Raw genomic sequence first — 22786 nt, 5'->3', positions numbered from 1 at the left:
ACAGATTCTACAATGAACAGATTCTACAATGAACAGATTCTACAATGAACAGATTCTACAATGATCAGATTCTACAATGAGCAGTTTCTGCAATGAACAGATTCTACAATGATCAGATTCTATAATGAACAGATTCTACAATGAACAGATTCTACAATGAACCGATTTTACAATGAACAGATTCTCCAATGAACAGATTCTAGAATGAACAGTTTCTCCAATGAACAGATTCTAGAATGAACAGATTCTCCAATGAACAGATTCTACAATGAACAGATTCTACAATGAACAGATTCTACAATGAACAGATTCAACAATGATCAGATTCTAGAATGAACAGATTCTACAATGAACAGATTCTACAATGATCAGATTCTACAATGAACAGATTCTACAATGATCAGATTCGACAATGATCAGATTCTATAATGAACAGATTCTACAATGATCAGATTCTACAATGATCAGATTCTATAATGAACAGATTCTACAATGAACAGATTCTACAATGATCAGATTCTACAATGATCAGATTCTATAATGAACAGATTCTACAATAAACAGATTCTACAATGAACAGATTCTAGAATGAACAGATTCTGCAATGAACAGATTCTACAATGAACAGATTCTACAATGAACAGATTCTACAATGAACAGTTTCTACAATGAACAATTTCTACAATGAAAAGATTCTACAATGATCAGATTCTACAAAGAACAGATTGAACAATGAAAAGATTCTACAATGATCAGATTCTACAAAGAACAGATTGAACAATGAAAAGATTCTACAATGATCAGATTCTCCAATGATCGGATTCTGCAATGAACAGTTTCTACCAAGAAAAGATTCTTCAAAGAACAGATTCGACAATGAACAGATGCGAGAATGAACAGATTCTACAATGAACAGATTCTACAATGAACAGATTCTCCAATGAACAGATTCTAGAATGAACAGTTTCTCCAATGAACAGATTCTAGAATGAACAGATTCTCCAATGGACAGATTCTACAATGAATATTTTCTGAAATGGACAGATTCTACAATGAACAGTTTTATAATGAACAGATTCAACAATGAACAGATTCTGCAATGAACAGATTCTACAATGAACAGATTCTACAATGAACAGATTCTACAATGAACAGATTCTACAATGAACAGATTCTACAATGATCAGATTCTACAATGAGCAGTTTCTGCAATGAACAGATTCTACAATGATCAGATTCTATAATGAACAGATTCTACAATGAACAGATTCTACAATGAACCGATTTTACAATGAACAGATTCTCCAATGAACAGATTCTAGAATGAACAGTTTCTCCAATGAACAGATTCTAGAATGAACAGATTCTCCAATGAACAGATTCTACAATGAACAGATTCTACAATGAACAGATTCTACAATGAACAGATTCAACAATGATCAGATTCTAGAATGAACAGATTCTACAATGAACAGATTCTACAATGATCAGATTCTACAATGAACAGATTCTACAATGATCAGATTCTACAATGATCAGATTCTATAATGAACAGATTCTACAATGATCAGATTCTACAATGATCAGATTCTATAATGAACAGATTCTACAATGAACAGATTCTACAATGATCAGATTCTACAATGATCAGATTCTATAATGAACAGATTCTACAATGATCAGATTCTACAATGATCAGATTCTATAATGAACAGATTCTACAATGATCAGATTCTACAATGATCAGATTCTACAATGATCAGATTCTATAATGAACAGATTCTACAATGATCAGTTTCTACAATGAACAGATTCTACAATGATCAGATTCTATAATGAACAGATTCTACAATGATCAGATTCTACAATGAGCAGTTTCTACAATGAACAGATTCTACAATGAACAGATTCTGCAATGATCAGATTCTACAATGAACAGATTCAACAATGATCAGTTTCTACAATGAACAGATTCTACAATGATCAGATTCTATAATGAACAGATTCTACAATGATCAGATTCGACAATGAGCAGTTTCTACAATGAACAGATTCTACAATGATCAGATTCTATAATGAACAGATTCTGCAATGATCAGATTCTACAATGAGCAGTTTCTACAATGAACAGATTCTACAATGAACAGATTCTGCAATGATCAGATTCGACAATGAACAGATTCTGCAATGATCAGATTCTTTCATGAACAGATTCTACAATGAGCAGTTTCGACAATGAACAGATTCTGCAATGATCAGATTCTTTCATGAACAGATTCTAGAATGATCAGATTCTACAATGATCAGATTCTACAATGAACAGATTCTGCAATGAACAGATTCTACAATGAACAGATTCTTCAATGAACAGATTCTTTCATGAACAGATTCTACAATGAACAGATTCTACAATGAACAGATTCTAGAATGATCAGATTCTACAATGATCAGATTCTACAATGAACAGATTCTACAATGAACAGATTCTACAATGAACAGATTCTACAATGAACAGATTCTAGAATGATCAGATTCTACAATGAACCGTTTCTACAATGAACAGATTCTACAATGAACAGATTCTACAATGAACAGATTCTACAATGAACAGATTCTACAATGATCAGATTCTAGAATGAACAGATTCTACAATGAACAGATTCTACAATGATCAGATTCTACAATGAACAGATTCTACAATGAACAGATTCAACAATGATCAGATTCTACAATGAACAGATTCTACAATGAACAGTTTCTACAATGAACAGATTCTACAATGAACAGATTCTACAATGAACAGATTCTAGAATGATCAGATTCTACAATGATCAGATTCTACAATGAACAGATTCTACAATGAACAGATTCTACAATGAACAGATTCTACAATGAACAGATTCTAGAATGATCAGATTCTACAATGAACCGTTTCTACAATGAACAGATTCTACAATGAACAGATTCTACAATGAACAGATTCTACAATGAACAGATTCTACAATGATCAGATTCTAGAATGAACAGATTCTACAATGAACAGATTCTACAATGATCAGATTCTACAATGAACAGATTCTACAATGAACAGATTCAACAATGATCAGATTCTACAATGAACAGATTCTACAATGAACAGATTCTACAATGAACAGATTCTACAATGAACAGATTCTACAATAAACAGATTCAACAATGATCAGATTCTAGAATGAACAGATTCTACAATGAACAGATTCTACAATGAAAAGTTTCTAAAATGAACAGATTCTGCAATGAACAGATTCTAGAATGAACAGATTCAACAATGATCAGATTCTAGAATGATTAGATTCTACAATGAACAGATTCAACAATGAACAGTTTCGACAATGAACAGATTCTACAATGATCAGATTCTAGAATGAACAGTTTCTACAATGAACAGATTCAACAATGATCAGATTCTAGAATGAACAGTTTCTACAATGAACAGATTCTACAATGATCAGATTCTGGAATGAACAGTTTCTACAATGAACAGGTTCAACAATGAACAGATTCTAGAATGAACAGATTCTACAATGAACAGATTCAACAATGATCAGATTCTGGAATGAACAGTTTCTACAATGAACAGATTCTACAATGATCAGATTCTACAATGAACAGATTCTACAATGAACAGATTCAACAATGAACAGATTCTAGAATGAACAGATTCTAGAATGAACAGTTTCTACAATGAACAGATTCTAGAATGAACAGTTTCTACAATGAACAGATTCAACAATGAACAGATTCTAGAATGAACAGATTCTACAATGAACAGATTCTACAATGAACAGATTCAACAATGAACAGATTCTAGAATGAACAGATTCTAGAATGAACTGTTTCTACAATGAACAGATTCTACAATGATCAGATTCTAGAATTAACAGATTCTACAATGAACAGATTCTACAATGATCAGATTCGACAATGAACAGATTCTACAATGAACAGTTTCTACAATGAACAGATTCAACAATGATCAGATTCTAGAATGAACAGTTTCTACAATGAACAGATTCAACAATGATCAGATTCTAGAATGAACAGTTTCTACAATGAACAGATTCTACAATGATCAGATTGTAGAATGAACAGATTCTACAATGAACAGATTCTACAATGATCAGATTCTAGAATGAACAGATTGTAGAATGAACAGATTCTACAATGATCAGATTCAACAATGATCAGATTCTAGAATGAACAGATTCTACAATGAACATTTTCTACAATGAACAGATTCAACAATGAACAGATTCTACAATGATCAGATTGTAGAATGAACAGATTCTACAATGAACAGATTCTACAATGAACAGATTCTACAATGATCAGATTGTAGAATGAACAGATTCTACAATGAACAGATTCTACAATGATCAGATTCTACAATGAACAGATTCTACAATGAACAGATTCAACAATGATCAGATTCTACAATGAACAGATTCTACAATGAACAGATTCTACAATGAACAGATTCTACAATGAACAGATTCTACAATGAACAGATTCAACAATGATCAGATTCTAGAATGAACAGTTTCTACAATGAACAGATTCAACAATGAACAGATTCTACAATGAAAAGTTTCTACAATGAACAGATTCTACAATGAACAGATTCTAGAATGAACAGATTCAACAATGATCAGATTCTGGAATGAACAGATTCTACAATGATTAGATTCTACAATGAACAGATTCAACAATGAACAGTTTCGACAATGAACAGATTCTACAATGATCAGATTCTAGAATGAACAGTTTCTACAATGAACAGATTCAACAATGATCAGATTCTAGAATGAACAGTTTCTACAATGAACAGATTCTACAATGATCAGATTCTGGAATGAACAGTTTCTACAATGAACAGATTCAACAATGAACAGATTCTAGAATGAACAGATTCTACAATGAACAGATTCAACAATGATCAGATTCTAGAATGAACAGTTTCTACAATGAACAGATTCTACAATGATCAGATTCTGGAATGAACAGTTTCTACAATGAACAGATTCAACAATGAACAGATTCTAGAATGAACAGATTCTACAATGAACAGATTCTACAATGAACAGATTCAACAATGAACAGATTCTAGAATGAACAGATTCTAGAATGAACAGTTTCTACAATGAACAGATTCTACAATGATCAGATTCTAGAATTAACAGATTCTACAATGATCAGATTCTACAATGAACAGATTCTACAATGAACAGTTTCTACAATGAACAGATTCAACAATGATCAGATTCTAGAATGAACAGATTCTACAATGAACAGTTTCTCCAATGAACAGATTCAACAATGATCAGATTCTAGAATGAACAGTTTCTACAATGAACAGATTCTACAATGATCAGATTGTAGAATGAACAGATTCTACAATGATCAGATTCAACAATGATCAGATTCTAGAATGAACAGATTCTACAATGAACAGTTTCTACAATGAACAGATTCAACAATGAACAGATTCTACAATGATCAGATTGTAGAATGAACAGATTCTACAATGAACAGATTCTACAATGAACAGATTCTACAATGATCAGATTGTAGAATGAACAGATTCTACAATGATCAGATTCTAGAATGAACAGATTCTACAATGAACAGATTCTACAATGAACAGATTCTACAATGAACAGATTCAACAATGATCAGATTCTAGAATGAACAGATTCTACAATGAACAGATTCTACAATGAACAGATTCTACAATGATCAGATTGTAGAATGAACAGATTCTACAATGAACAGATTCTACAATGAACAGATTCTACAATGATCAGATTCTAGAATGAACAGATTCTACTATGAACAGATTCTACAATGAACAGATTCAACAATGATCAGATTCTAGAATGATCAGATTCTAGAATGAACAGATTCTACAATGAACAGATTCTACAATGAACAGATTCAACAATGATCAGATTCTAGAATGAACAGATTCTACAATTCTGCAGTTATATAAGGTATTGGTGTGACCGCACCTGGAATACTGCATACAGTTTTGGTCTCCATACTTAAGAAAAGACATACTTGCTCTCGAGGCAGTACAAAGAAGGTTCACTCGGTTAATCCCGGGGATGAGGGGGCGGACATATGAGGAGAGGTTGAGTAGATTGGGACTCTACTCATTGGAGTTCAGAAGAATGAGAGGCGATCGTATTGAAACATATAAGATTGTGAAGGGTCTTGATCGGGTGGATGCAGTAAGGATGTTCCCAAAGATGGGTGAAACTAGAACTAGGGGGCATAATCTTAGAATAAGGGGCTGCTCTTTCAAAACTGAGATGAGGAGAAACTTCTTCACTCAGAGGGTGGTAGGTCTGTGGAATTTGCTGCCCCAGGAAGCTGTGGAAGCTACATCATTAGATAAATTTAAAACAGAAATAGACAGTTTCCTAGAAGTAAAGGGAATTAGGGGTTATGGGGAGCGGGCAGGAAATTGGACATGAAGCTGAGTTCGGATCGGTCAATGCCCTGTGGGTGGCGGAGAGGGCCCAGGGGCTATGTGGCCGGGTCCTGCTCCGACTTCTTGTGTTCTTTAGATTTGTGGTTGGGATCAGATCAGCCATGATCTTATTGAATGGCGGAGCAGGCTCGAGGGGCCGATTGGCCTACTCCTGCTCCAATTTCTTATGTTCTTATGTTCTTATGTACAATGAACAGATTCTACAATGAACAGATTCAACAATGATCAGATTCTAGAATGAACAGATTCAACAATGATCAGATTCTACAATGAACAGATTCAACAATGATCAGATTCTGGAATAAACAGTTTCTACAATGAACAGATTCAACAATGAACAGATTCTACAATGATCAGATTCTAGAATAAACAGTTTCTACGATGAACAGATTCTGCAATGAACAGATTCTACAATGAACAGATTCTGCAATGAACAGATTCTACAATGAACAGATTCTGCAATGAACAGATTCTGCAATGAACAGATTCTCCAGTGAACGGGTTTGATATTTGGCAGGTTCTGCAATTGGTTGGTTCTCCACTCGGCCCAGGTTATTGCCCAGGTTGCGAATGTGCAAATTTTGGAGTCTATTATTAAGGAGTTAGTAGCGGAACATTTGGATGAACATAATTTAATAGGACAAAGTCAGCATGGCTTTATGAAGGGGAAGTCATGTCTGACAAATTTGCTTGAGTTCTTTGAGGACATCACGTACAGGGTGGATAAAGGGGAACCAGTAGACGTAGTGTATTTGGACTTCCAGAAGGCATTCGACAAGGTGCCACATAAAAGATTATTGCTCAAGATAAAGAATCACTGGATTGGGGGTAATATTCTGGCATGGGTGGAGGATTGGTTATCTAACAGGAAGCAAAGAGTTGGGATAAATGTTGGCTTTTATTGCTAGGGGGATAGAATATAAAAACAGGGAGGTATTGCTGCAGTTATATAAGGTATTGGTGAGACCGCACCTGGAATACTGCATACAGTTTTGGTGTCCATACTTAAGAAAAGACATACTTGCTCTCGAGGCCGTACAAAGAAGGTTCACTCGGTTAATCCCAGGGATGAGGGGGTGGACATATGAGGAGAGGTTGAGTAGATTGGGACTCTACTCATTGGAGTTCAGAAGAATGAGAGGCGATCTTATTGAAACATATAAGATTGTGAAGGGGCTTGATCGGGTGGATGCAGTAAGGATGTTCCCAAGGATGGGTGAAACTAGAACTGGGGGGCATAATCTTAGAATAAGGGGCTGCTCTTTCAAAACTGAGATGAGGAGAAACTTCTTCACTCAGAGGGTGGTAGGTCTGTGGAATTTGCTGCCCCAGGAAGCTGTGGAAGCTGCATCATTAAATAAATTTAAAACAGAAATAGACAGTTTCCTAGAAGTAAAGGGAATTAGGGGTTACGGGGAGCGGGCAGGAAATTGGACATGAAGCTGAGTTCGGATCGGTCGAGGCCCTGTGGGTGGCGGAGAGGGCCCAGGGGCTGAGTGGCCGGGTCCTGCTCCTGCTTCTTGTGTTCTTTAGATTTGAGGTTAGGATCAGATCAGCCATGATCTTATTGAATGGCGGAGCAGGCTCGAGGGGACGATTGGCCTTCTCCTGCTCCTATGTCTTATGTTCTTATGTTAACGCCTCATATGTTTACTGTTTCTCTGGCTTGAGGTGTGAGGTATGTCACAGGAGAGGCAAGTATGTTCGCTCACTGTCATGCTCAGTCCCCATGCAATGAGGCCTTGAGTCTTTTTCTAACAGGTTTCTGTCGGCACGGAGAGCAGACACAGATGTTCCAGCTGCAACCCTCAATACCCAATATCACTGCTCGTACTTCATCATCTCCCCAACCATGTCCATTTTACTGTCCATTTCTGTTGCAGCAGAAGACATCTTGAAAGGTATTTGGAGCCATTTAAGGCCTGATTTTCCTCTGGGCGGTGGGGACATGCAGAGTGGAGGCTCATCAGACGTGGGCTCCTGGCAGGACTCTGCCCCCCAAGAGGAAGCCCACCACTGCCAGTTCGGAAAATTCTGCCGCTGCAGTGCTTGAAGAAGGAGGGGCAATCTTAAAAGGGAGTGGAAGAGCCCGGGTGATAGTATTGCCAACCCTGCTGGATTGTGCTGGAGTCTCCAGTGACTAAAGATTAATCTCCCACTTGCTGCATAGCAACCCGGGAAAAAGTCATCGGGGCTTTAAAAAATTTGTGTGTTTTTTTTTCATTTTCTTTGCTTATTAATTATAAAAATATTGGTGATGGGGGAAAAGCTATCTGTTTGACTGGATGGGGTGTTTGGAGATTATGTGATGAAACCTCCAGGAATACATGCAGCTCTACCCGAGGAGAAAGACTGGATTTTATTTATAGGCCTCGGCTGAGTCTGTGGCCTAATAAAGTTCAGCGTGCGGGGGCCCATGTGGAGGGAGAGAGGCCACTATTAAGCCTTCTCCCTCCATGTAGCAACTTAGGGACGACCACCACCCTTCTCCTAACTGACCCTGGGGCCGACAGAGGCAGAGGTGAGAAGCAGGAAAATTCTTTTTTTTTGAATTTCAAAATATACTTTATTTCATAAAATTTAAAGATACACACAGTTCAATGTTAAAAAAAAACTAAATTCCAAGCAATACAGTTCAGACCAATTACAGTGCAGGTCGTACACACTATGATCTCATTATTAAAATTTAAACACAGTACATATCTCCTGGTACATTCTGTACAATACAAGGTGGGTTGGCTTTATACGGTGACCTTTCCCCATAGAGCCTTTGCGAAGGTCGCACCTCGCTTCAGTGCGTCCCACAGCACATACTCCTGGACCTTGGAGTGTGCCAGTCGGCAACACTCGGTCGTGGACAGCTCCTTCAGCTGGAAGACCAACAGGTTTCGGGCGGACCAAAGGGCCTCCTTCACCGAGTTGATGGTCTTCCAGCCACAGTTGATATCTGTCTCGGTGCGTCCCGGGGAACAGCCCATAGAGCACAGCGTCCTGTGTTACCGAACTGTTGGGGATGAACCGGGACAGATACCAACACATCTCTCTCCACACCCTCTGCACAAAGGGGCAGCCCATCAGGAGGTGGAGGACGGTCTCGTCCCCGCCTCAGCCTCGAGGGCAGCTCGCGGTGGCGCTGAGGTTCTGTGCGTGTTGGAAGGACCGCACTGGGAGGGCCTTTCTCACCACCGTCCAGGCTACATCCTGGTGCCTGTTGGTCAGTTCCGGCGACGAGACGTTCTGCCAAATGGCATTGACCGTCTGGCCGGGGAACTGCCCAATCGGATCCACCCTCTCCTATTCCTGCAGGACTCTCAGGACATTTCACGTTGACCACTGTCTGACGGCCTTGTGGTCGAAGGAGTTCCCCCTCAGGAACGTCTCCACCTAGGACGGGGGTGGGGGGGAGGCGGTCATAGGAACATAGGAACAGGAGTAGGCCATTCAGCCCCTCGTACCTGCTCCGCCATTTGATAAGATCATGGCTGATCCGTGATCTAACTCCATATACCCGCCTTTGGCCCATATCCCTTAATACCTTTGGTTGCCAAAAAAGCTATCTCTCTCACATTTAAATTTAGCAATTGAGCTAGTATCAATTGCCGTTTGCGGAAGAGAGTTCCAAACTTCTACCACCCTTTGTGTGTAGAAATGTTTTCTAATCTCACTCCTGAAAGGTCTGGCTCTAATTTTTAGACTGTGCCCCCTGCTCCTAGAATACCCAACCAGTGGTAATAGTTTCTCTCTATCCACCCTATCTGTTCCCCTTAATATCTTATAAACTTCGATCAGATCACCCCTTAACCTTCGAAATGCTAGAGAATACAACCCCAATTTGTGTAATCTCTCCTCGTAACTTAACCCTTGAAGTCCGGGTATCATTCTAGTAAACCTACGCTGCACTCCCTCCAAGGCCAATATGTCCTTCCGAAGGTGCGGTGCCCAGAACTGCTCACAGTACTCCAGGTGCGGTCTAACCAGGGTTTTGTATAGCTGCAGGATAACTTCTGCCCCCTTGTACTCTAGTCCTCTTGATATAAAGGCCAGCATTCCATTTGCCTTCTTGATTATTTTCTGCACCAGCTGGATGGGACGTCCTGCGCCTGCTCGGCCAGTGTGGTCAGACCCAGCCTTCTCAGTGTGTTGGACAGGTAGAAACTCAACGTGTGGTGACACTTGGTGTTTGTGTACTGGGGCTCGACACACATCCTGAGACAACCACACACAAAGGTGGCCATCAGGATCAGGGTCACACTGGGGACGCTCTTCCCCCTTTTGTCTGGGGTCTGATGGCCCTGTGGACACGTTCTATCTTGGACCTCCAGACAAAGTGGAAGATAGCTCGGGTGACTGTGAGGGCGGAGTTGTGGGGAATGGGCCAGACCCTGGCCACGTACAGCAACACCACGAGTAATTCACACCTTATCACCAGGTTCCTGCTGGTTATAGAGTGGGATCGCCCCACCCACATACCAAGCTTCTGTTTGGCCTTGGTGATCTGCTCCTCCCAGTTCTTTGTGCAGGCCAAGGGCCCCCCGAACCAGATCCCCAGCACATTCAGGTAGTCGGACCTGACGGTGAAGGGGACAAAGGACCGGGTCTCCCACCTGCCAAAGAATATGGCCTCATTTTTACTTCGGTTCACTCTGGCCCCTGAGGCCAGCTCAGGACGGTTTCAGATGCTCATCAGTGTGTGGACCGACCGCTGATCAGAGCAGAAGACGGTGATGTTGTCCATGTACAGGGAGGCTTTAATCTGAGAGCCTCCGCTGCCTGGGATCGTCACTCCCCTGATACTTCCTTCCTTCCTGATGGACGCAGCAAACGGCTCGATACAACACACAGACAAGACCATGGAGAGAGGACAGCTCTGCCTGACTCAAGATCTGATCAAAAAGCTATCCGACTCCCACCTGTTGATTGGGACTGCGCTACAGATGTCCGCGTAGAGCAGTCAGAACCAATTCCAACCTCCCTCTGGGCATTAAAGTGGACAATGCGGGGAGGGGACGGCCAGAGGCTGGACCCCCCAATGGCGAGGGTGGAAAATTGAAGTCAAGGGGGAATTCAGCAAGAGGCCATGGTGCCCATCATTCCCAACTTTCTTGCTGATTTTGGGCAGGGTAACGGAGAAAATGCAGAGGAGACAAGAGGAAAACTTCTCCCTTTGTAAAGTTATCAAAGAGATGTTCATCTCATTTACACGACTATCACATTGGCCCGGAAATTGCTCATGAAATAACGGCGGCGTCAGGGCAAATGGAAGAGCAAGTTCTGGGGAGCACATGCGCAGATAAACGCGGAAATCTGGAATCTGCTCTACCAATTGCCCAGCTCGTTTGAAAGCTTTGTGTTAAAGAAATCTCGCCGGGTGAATGAATGGACCAATGTGAACTTGCTGCATTGCCCAGCTGGAAACAAACTAATCTCTCCATAAAAAAGGTATGCTGGGGTTTTTTTAAAGTCTAAACTAACCTTTAACAGCGTGGTGAGTATTCATGACTGCCGAACAACCTCTCTGGCACTGAAAATTAACTTTTAAAAACATGGAGTCTCATTCCTCCCAATATTAGTTGTTGTTCAATAAGAAAAAACACTTCTTAAAAACTTTTTCTTTCTGCCTCTTTTATCTCTGTCTTTTAATTCAATATTTCTTCCCCTCTTTTTATTTTGCTTTCTCTAACTGATTTTACATTGAATTTACTGTTGGAGTTTTCACTTCCTGGTTCTGACTGCGCGGCTTGTCACTGATGCTTCAAGCTGATTGATTGAGGGGAGAGAGCGATCCTTTCCCCACTCTCACAGCTCAGAGAAGCCCGGGGAAGATCGCTGCACACTTTTTGCAGCTCACCACTGAGGCAAGTTGCTGCACATAAGCTGCCGTGAATAGTTTGTGGGTGAGTTTATAACGAACGAGTGGCGGGCAATGTTCGTTCACCGTTCAGTGCAATTTCTGGGCCAACAGCACTTGTTCTCAGTATCACTGGCCTCTTGTGTATGCCCCATTAGCGGCCGTGCTTTCAGCCGTCTGGGCTCTGGAATCCCCTCCCTAAGCCTCTCCGCCTCACCAGCTCTCTTCTTTTAAGACCCCTCCTTAAAGCCCATCTCTTTGACCAAGGTTTTAGTCACCCCTCCTTACATCTCCTTCTTTGGCTCGGTGTCACTTTGTGTCTGATAACGCTTCTATGAATTGCCTTGGGGCATTTTACTAAGCTAAAGGCACCATATAAATGTAAGTTGTTGGTCGTTGAGTATAGACTCACCCATTTGTGAGGGAATGCAGCCGAGATTTGCAAAGCAGGAATAAAAATAGAAAATGCTGGAGCAGCTCAGCAAGTGAGGCAGCATCTGTGGAGAGAGAAACAGAGTTAATGTTTCAGGTCAAATGGACACTGCTCACAATGGGGTCTCCTCTACACTGGGGAGACCAAACACAGATTGGGTGATCACTTTGCTGAACACCTCCGCTCTGTCCACAAGTGTGACCCTGACCTGTCGGTCACTTGCCATTTTAATTCCCCGTCCCACTCCCACTCTGACCTCTCTGACCTCGGCCTCTTACACTGTTCCAATGAAGCTCAACGGAAGCTCGAGGAACAGCCCCATATCTTTCGATTAGGCACTTTACAAATGTCCAGACTCAACATTGATTTCAATAACTTCAGATCAGAATCACCGCTCCCATTTTCCATTTTTTTGGTCAGCAGGTTCTGGTAATGGTTCTGATGTTGCCATTTACAGCTACTCTAGACCCATCTTTTGTTTCTTTACCTGTCCCATTACCACCCTCCTTGTCTTGCACCATCATCCCTTGTGTCATTTAATCACTCCTGCCCTCCACCCTATCACAGACCTTCCCTTTTGTTCTTTCCTCCCCCCTTCCCCTTCCCCTCCCTCCCCTCCTTTCCCTGACTCTCTACTTGCTTCAAAGCTGATAAATCTTTAACATCTTCCAGTTCTGACAAAAGGTCTTCAAACGGAAACATTAACTCTGTTTCTCTCTCCATAGATGCTGCCTCAATTGCTAAATTTAAATCCGAGATAGATAGCTTTTTGGCAACCAAAGGTATTAAGGGATATGGGCCAAAGGCAGGTATATGGAGTTAGATCACAGATCAGCCATGATCTTATCAAATGGCGGAGCACGCACGAGGGGCTGAATGGCCTACTCCTGTTCCTATGTTCCTCTGTACTTCCTATGTACTCACTTGCTGAGATTCTCCAGCATTTTCTGTTTTTATTTCAGATTTCCAACACCCGCAGTATTTTGCTTTTGATTTGCAAAGCAGGACTTCCCAGCTGCTCCAGTGACTCTGTTCAGAGCCTGGTGTGGAACTGAGGCACGGAGGGAGGTCCCAGGTTTGCTCCCCCCTCTCTGCGCCGCGGGTAGTTAAATCTCTGCTAGGGTGGCACCTGGAGGTGCTGTCGTTAACCCCTGCACTGCTGGGCTAGAGAGGAGAGAGCTAAAAATAAAAATCAGACACTCCCGATCACTGCCCAGGGACCCTCGACTAGAAATGTGCGGGCGCCAAATGAGGAGAGGATCGGAGACATGTGTGATGCTTCCCATGGTGGAATAGCTCGTGACCAGCCGCTGTCTAGACTTACACATGAAGTATAAGCACTTGGTCGAGGTGCCGGAAGACTATCAGACCTTGTGGGACCCGACATAAGGCAGCGCCTTTAGGAAAAGGAAAGAAATTGGAGAGACGCATCGAGAAACTTTTTTTTTTAACATATTAAAATAATTAAAAAACAAAATTAAAACTTCCCCAGCACCTGCTGGCACGAGCTTGAGGTGAAAAGAAGGGCAAATATTTTCCCAGTTGAAGAATGTCTCCAAATGGTCTTTTTTTTAAACAAGGAACACGTGGCCTCCGGTGTTCTGGATGAAATAAGCTGTCAGACAAGAGGAAGCAGAGATCCGTGCCCGAGAATCTCACCAGTGCACTGGCTTCTGTTAGTTCAAAACTCCTCCCTCCCCCACCCACCGCCCTCCATTGCCTGCCCCCTCCCACTATCCGATGGCTGGCTGCTGTCGTAACAGGGGAGCTTGTGCCTAAAAGAAAACTCCAAAGAGTAAAACCTAAACAAAGAAGATCGCGGGACAAACGAAAAACCCGGCAGGGATATTTTTGGAAAGCACAGCAGGTTGAGCAGGGTTGAGAAAAGAAAGACAATTTTAAGATTTCAGCACACGCAAGATCTGGTGGTCATTTTGACTTTGGCCGATTGTTTAAAATGGCCGATATCGGATCAGCCGCCCGTTATACATCTCTCCCCATTTTGATTTCCATTAAAGTCAAAATTACCCCTGTCATTTTTTCTTTTAGATGTTGATCAAGGTGCTGTGTGCTTTCAGGTTTTATTTCCGATTTCTTTGGAGTCTCTGTGTGGGGCGCCTTTTATAGGGACTTAACAGCCTCCACGGCCTCGCCCCTCCCTATCTCTGGAACCTCCTCCAGTCCTACAGCCCTCCGAGATCTCTGTGCTCCTCCAATTCTGGCCTCATGCGCATCCTCAATTTTAATCGCTCCACCATTGGCGGCCATGCCTGCAGCTGCCTAGGCCCTAAGCTCTGGAATTCCCTCCCTAAACCTCTCCGCCTCTCCACCTCTCTCTCCTCCTTTAAGACGCTCCTTAAAACCTACCTCTTTGACCAAGTTTTTGGTCACCTGTCCTAATATCTCCTTATGTGGCTCGGTGTTAAAATTTGTTTGATAATCGCTCCTGTGAAGAGCCTTGGGACGTTTTACTACGTTAAAGACGCTATATAAATGCAAGTTAATAACGTAAAGGCTGCAAGTTGGCCATCTCTTACTTCACCTTCCTGTAGACATTGCACGATTGCTTTTACCCGGGTCTTTCTAGTATGTGCTTGAAGCAAAGCAATAGATTGCTGATGTGAAATCCGGACAGGGTTCAATGGCACCGCAGCAAGAGAGTGGGGATGAGTTTCAGGCCGCAGCCAGCCATTACTGTCCCTGCATGTGTGCATCCTCTGTGCTGCACGGTAGCCGCAAATGTCCTTGCAGCAGACGGCACAGCTTAAAATTTAGAGCCAGGACGTGCAGGAGTGAAGTTAGGAAACACTTCTACACGCAAAGGGTGGGAGACGTTTGGAATTCTCTTCTGCAGACAGCAGTTGATGCTAGCTCACTTGTGAATGTTCACATCGTTCACCTGACGAAGGAGGAAGCCTCCGAAAGCTTGTGAATTTAAAATAAAATTGCTGGACTATAACTTGGTGTTGTAAAATTGTTTACAAATGTTAAATCTGGGATTGATAGATTTCTGTGAACCAAGGGTATTAATGAATATGGGGCTAAGGCCAGTGTATGGAGTTAGGTCACAGACAAACCATGATCTCACTAAATGGTGGAACAGGCTCGAGGGGCTAAATGCCACTACTACTTGCTGCTTCTTGATTTGCGCCACCTTCTCCTTGCAAGAAAGCGGGACGTGTGTCTGGGTGATGTGCCTGTCATGGTTGAATAGCTGCCAGTGTGTGTGGCCTGTGAGTTGTGGGTGGGTGGCTTGAAACAGTGGTAATGTGTAAGGGTGAGAGGAAGCATCTGATTGGGAGAGTTGAGTACTGATGGAAAGAGTTTGTCGGTATGAGGGTGATGGGGGGGTGTAGTGTGTGGTGCAGTTGGTGGGAGACGTCACTTGACAGTTGACCTCACTCACCCTGACCACTCGTGTCAAAGCATTGAACTTCTTCCTGCACTGCATCCATGTTCATGATGCTGTCGCCTGACATTGACTTCGTCCCCTGCTGCCTCCCATTGCCCTTTGAGTTTATGTCTGGAGGGCCTCTTGCCCCTCGTCCCACTGCGGATATAGGATGTCCCTCCTTCTGTCCACCTCTTGCACCCAAGGTGTCTAACGCATCAGCAGAGAACCTTGGTGCACACACTCTCGCAGGCCTGGTACAGACTCAGATCGGCAGATTGGTGAGGTCTGGTGTGCAGATTGGAGGATGTGGGATTTAGTAGTGTGCAACCTTTATTCAATGTTTTAACATAACTCATCAGTGTGTAAACATAGGGATGGGATCTGCATCTGTGTTTTACCTGTGCGATGTCTGATCTCTGTTCAGACTCCATGCAGACAGTAGACTGTTACTTTCAGCAAATAACAGGTACAAGCTACCTTTAAGAGATTTCGAAGCAACATCTTCCCTTTAAGAGATTGAGCTCCCCCTGTTGGTGGAAAGTGTGAATTGCATCGATTCCCCGTGCAAGGCCTGGAACGGAACGCTGATTGCGGGTCAGTGCTCCCTGGGGTCCAAACTTGCGTCCTGCCTGCCCAGGGCCCGTCGGGCGAGGGGTGTTAGTGGATCGTGCTGCCATCGCCCAAAACAGACCCTGATTCAATTTCTCCCCTAATGTGTCAGAGGTTAATTCGAGTTCCCTGATTGGTGGGATGTGACAAATGGTGTTCCCCAGGGGTCTGTACTGGGTCCTCAGCTTTTCACCATATATATCAATGACTTGGATGAAGGAATAGAGAGTTAGATATCCAAATTTGAAGATGACACTATGTTAGGAGGCACGGTAAGTTGTGTAGATGGGAGCAGGAAGTTACAAAGGGACATGGACAGACTAAGTGAGTGGGAAAAACTGTGTCAGATGGAACTCAATGTGGGGAAGTGTGAGGTCTCCCAGTTTGGATCCGAGACAGAAAAATCGGAATTTTTTTTTAACGGGGTGAAACTAGGAATTATTGGGAAGCAAAGGGATTTGGGTGTCCAGGTACACAGATCTCCAAAAGCACAGGCACAGAAAGTTATCAAAAAGGCAAATGGATTATTGACCTTTATCTTGAGGGGGCTGAATTACAAAGGGAAGTTGTGCAGAGCATTGGTCAGACCCCCATCTGGAGTACTGTGTTCAGTCCTGGGCACCGTACCTCAGGAAGGTTATATTGGCCTTGGAGGGGGTGCAGTGCAGATTCACCAGAATGATACCCGAGCTTAGAGGGTTAAATTATGAGGACTGGTTGCATAAACGTGATTTGTATTTAAAATGGTAAATGGATTCGATAGGGTAGATGCTATTTCCTCTGGTGGGGGAATCCAGAATGAGGGGGCGCAGTCTTAAAATTAGAGCTGGGCCGTTCAGGAGGGAAATCAGGAAGCATTTCTTCACACAAAGGGTAGTGGAAATCTGGAACTCTCTCCCCCAAAAGGCTGTGGAGGCTGGGGGACAATTGGGGCTTTCAAGACGGAGATCGATAGAGTTTTGTTAGGTAAGAGTATCATGGGACATGGAAAAAAGTAGGTAAATGGAATTAAGATACAGATCTGCCATGATCTCATTGACTGGCAGAACAGGCTAGAGGGGCTGAATGGCCTCCTCCTGTTTCTCTGTTCCTGCGATAGGGTGGGCATGGACAACTATTTCCACTTGTGGGTGAGTCCAGAACAAGGGGGCCTAAATATAAGATAGTCACTAACAGATCAAATAAAGAATTTAGGAGGAATTTCTCTACACAGAGAGTGGTGAGAATGTGGAACTCACTGTCACATGGAGTGGTTGAAGCAGATTGCACTGATACATTTAAGGGGAGGCTTGAAGGAGATGAGAATAGAGGGATACGGGGGCAGGGTGAGAAGACGTAATTCGAGTGGGGGAGACTCATGTGGAGTATAGGCACTGGCACAGAGCAGTTGGGCCGAATGGCCTGTTTGTGTGCCGTAGATTGTAAACTCTAGTTCAAGAGGGACCCATTGCCTGTGGAGTCCTGCAAGTTCATTGAGCATGAGTCCCAACATCAGGTCAAAATCCAGGTTTTTCTGGGCCAATATGGACTTCCTCAAATTTCCGATAAGTTCATCGGAGGGCCACTGCAGGTAGGAGCAACTTTAGGAATTGGAGCAGGATCTTGCAGCTCAGGATAAAGTTGTGCTGTCACGAGGTCTGACCATGGAAATTGGGCTTGGAAATCTCGAGGAAACACCTAACTCAAGATCAGTCCGAATGAGTCACTATCAGATGGTGTGTCTCAGTGCATTAGGCCCAGGGGACTGCTTATCTCAGCCAGGGTACAGGTAGGGCACCCTGACTGGACTTAGTCCTCTGGGTTACAGAACAGAGGAGAAATCAGCCTGGCCTCCCATCCTGACTATTATCCAGAGACTCCTGCTGGATGCACAATAGTATTGAGGCTCAGACAAGGACAGGATATTGATCAGTGAAATAAAGCCTCATCGACAAGCCTTATTCCTTCCTTACCAAAAGGTACAAATAATGACTTTCACTGCTAATGGTGAGTTACACGAATGAATTTCACCAAAAATAGTGAGTTACACTAACAAGTTTCATTACTAATAGAGTTACACTAATGCGTTCACTAAAAATAGTCAGCTACACGAATGAGTTCCACTATGACTAGTGAGTTACACTAATGCGTTTCACTTCTAATAGTGAGTTCCACTAGTGAGTTTCACTAAAATAGTGAGTTACACTAATGAGTTTCACTAGTAATAGTGAGTTACACTAATGCATTTCACTACTAATAATGAGTTGCACTCACACTTCATTACTAATTACACAAGTGAGTTTCACTAAAAATAGTGAATTACACTAATGAGTTTCACTACTAATAGTGAACAGAGCAAATCTTCCCTGACTCTGATAAAAGTAGCTCCAGGATCTTGAGTCTCTTTTGCTGACCGGAGGATTTGTCAAATCCTTTGTCCTGCAGACAATGCCTTTAATAAAATCCTTTATCAGTGTGGCTCAACACATTGGCTCCAAGAGAATCTGGGCAGTGAGTGTACTCTCGGAATAGATCACATACAGATGTTTAGCACTGAGGTATCCTATTTGCACCAATAAATTTCAAGGAGAATACTTGAATTCGGAGCGTGGTCAGAACATGGGTAGCCCCATGAGAAACAGTGGTGGAAACAGAATCCATGACAGCTTTTAAAAAGGAAGAGAATAAAAATTTGACAAAGAAACATTTGAAAGGGGATGGGACTCTCTCAGAGAGTTGGCGCAGGTGCGATGAGCCAAATGGCCTCTGTCTGTGCTGTAAAATTCAATGATTTAAAATATTAATTCACCAATTGAAAAGGACTGGATACATGTGTCTGCTCACTATTTCCCTTCCTTGTGGAAAGAGATTATTTAATCGCTTTGACACCAGAATGCCTGTTGCAGCTTTTTTGAAATCCCCATGTTTTTATTTCATACACAATACGCAAAGGGTTAACAACTCCGGGAGATGGCATTCCTGGAGGTTTGATCACATGATGTGCTGACCATGTGACATCTGACTACATGACACATGGCCCCTGATCACATGACATCCCATCACATGACATTTGCTCAAGTTATTGCATTTACCGAATGAAGGCTGGGTCCCCTGTAGTTCAGTATCTTTGCTCGTGGTTTCACACTGGCAGTAGTTGTGCGAGAGGTTCCGAGAACCAGGCATCATCAGACCCCAACCATTGTAAGCCAATGAGGCTCTCGCCTGCCTGGGGCAAGAGCCTCGAACACTGACTAAAACATACCTGTTCAAATGGTGCTGGGTACGAGTCTGGCATGGATAAGATTAGTATCACACTGCTGATATTTTAACTCCCCGCACACCCCGTTCCTGTTGGGTGAAAGGGGTTAAAATCGGGCCTATTATCTGACTCAGGGTCATCTGCTGTACATCAACAAACTGCACAGTACCAGACAGGAGTGAATCGTTCCCTTTTACCCGGTGTGTACTGTACATGTACAGGAGCTGACACTGAGACACACACGGGCCGTACAGTACCAGACAGGAGTGAATCGTTCCCTTTTACCCAGTGTGTACTGTACATGTACAGGAGCTGACACTGAGACACACACGGGCCGTACAGTACCAGACAGGAATGAATCATTCCCTTTTACCCATTGTGTGCTGTACATGTACAGGAGCTGACACTGAGACACACACGGGCCGTACAGTACCAGACAGGAATGAATCGTTCCCTTTTACCCACTGTCTACTGTACATGTACAGGAGCTGACACTGAGACACACACGGGCCGTACAGTACCAGACAGGAGTGAATCGTTCCCTTTTACCCTGTGTGTACTGTACATGTACAGGAGCTGACACTGAGACACACACGGGCCGTACAGTACCAGACAGGAATGAATCATTCCCTTTTACTCACTGTGTGCTGTACATGTACAGGAGCTGACACTGAGACACACACGGGCCGTACAGTACCAGACGGGAGTGAATCGTTCCCTTTTACCCACTGTCTACTGTACATGTACACGAGCCGACACTGAGACACACACGGGCCGTACAGTACCAGACAGGAGTGAATCATTCCCTTTTACCCGGTGTGTACTGTACATGTACAGGAGCCGACACTGAGACACACACGGGCCGTACAGTACCAGACAGGAGTGAATCGTTCCCTTTTACCCGGTGTGTACTGTACATGTACAGGAGCCGACACTGAGACACACACTGGCCGTACAGTACCAGACAGGAGTGAATTGCAGTGTGCTGATTTTGAGTTCAGGTTTGGTAGGATGGGAGATGTTTGAACCTGATGGTCCAAACTCAGGCTAATATTGGAGACATGAGAGGCTCTGGTTCTGATATCTTCTACATTGGCTATGGTACAGCCCGTGTTCCAGGAGTTACCTTCTGCAGTCGATTGGCAGCAGCTGCAAGGAGCTCTGATTGACATGGTTTCCCATCAGTGAGAGTATCGGGACTCTGAGCCTGCAGTTCACGCACGCTTGGCTGTGGGCGGGGGGGTGGGGTGGGGGGTCAAAATCTATATCTCGGGCTCTGCTGCAACAAACAGTAAACTTGGCAAATCCACTAATTCCAAGCTTAAAAAGCCAGTGTACTCATCGCCAGTGCTGCAAAGCTCCCTAAATGTTTCACAGGTGAACATTCAGACCCTGTGGTAATCAGGGTGGTTCAGACAGCCTCCACTCAAGGGTGAAGATATCAAGACGTCTCGCCACAGAGAGATCCCCTATTGCTGCTCACTGACTCCCCCTGGAGGCCCTTGGGTGAAGGACGCTGCTTTTCTTTAAATTGCCTTTTACCAAAACTCTCCTTTTCTACAATGCAGTTTGCCTTTTTGTTGTCACGAAGCGAACCCTCAAAATGTCCATGTACATTCCTATTGTGAGGAGGAAGTGGTTCAAGGCTCAGAACCTGGCCAACAGCCAAAGGGGGCAAATAGGCTGTTAAATAAAGATTCACTGCCATCTGCTGTCAGGCTGTTGGAAGTGCGACTCGAATAGAAACTCATCGCCGTCCCGGTGGGGTGGGGGGGTGATTTTCAACTGCTGGCTGGCCGGTTCCCACCTGAAAAATGGGTGGTCAGCAGTTGAAAATCAGCGGGCACCTCGGCCCCTTAATGGACGCCCAAGGTCCGCCTGATGCTTTTGGGGACATTTTTCTTGACTAGTTTGAGAGGTTTTTTCCCCTTTAAAGTGCTCAGTGGGTGGCGCTCTCACCTCTGGGTCAGAAGGTCGTGGGTTCAAGCCCCACTCCAGAGACTTGAGCACAAAATCTAGACCGACACACCAGTGCAGTGCTGAGTGAGTGCTACACTGTCGGAGGCACCGTCTTTCGGATGAGGTGTTAAACTGAGGCCCCGTCAGCCCTCTCAGGTGGATGTAAAAGATCCCATGGCACTATTTCGAAGAAGAGCAGGGGAGTTCTCCCCGTTGTCCTGGCCAATATTTATCCCTGTATCAGCTAAAACAGATTATCTGGTCATTATCACATTGCTGTTTGTGGGATCTTGCTGTGCGCAAATTGGCTGCCATGTTTCATACATTACCACTTTTCAAAAGTACTTAATTGGCTGTGAATTGCTTTGGGATGTCCTGCGGTCATGAAAGGCGCTATATAAATGCAAGTCTTTCATTTTATTTAAAGGATTTAAAAGTGCTTGTAGTCATTGTTGCACTTTCTGAACTGTTAAAGGGCTTCAGGAACTGTAGTTGTTTCTTGATGGGGAGGGTTTCATCTAGGAATCCCACTCTGAGAGGAGAAGGGTGGAGCAAACAGGACTGCACCTGGAGGGAGGGCATATAGAAGGAGGAGTGCTCACAAGAATCCTTCCCCTCCCAACAGGGTTACTAGGCCCAGGACAACATACCTGCAATTCTCAGAGATACATTGCATAAGGAGCCTTTGATTCTCCAGGGAGGCAGTGATGGAGCAGTGCCATATCCTGCAAGGAGACCTGCAGCCAGCTGCCGTGGCTCACACAACACTGCCT

Source organism: Heptranchias perlo, chromosome 10 (assembly GCF_035084215.1).
Source record: "Heptranchias perlo isolate sHepPer1 chromosome 10, sHepPer1.hap1, whole genome shotgun sequence".
Lineage (NCBI taxonomy): Eukaryota > Metazoa > Chordata > Chondrichthyes > Hexanchiformes > Hexanchidae > Heptranchias > Heptranchias perlo.
Note: the sequence above shows the minus strand (reverse complement) of the source record.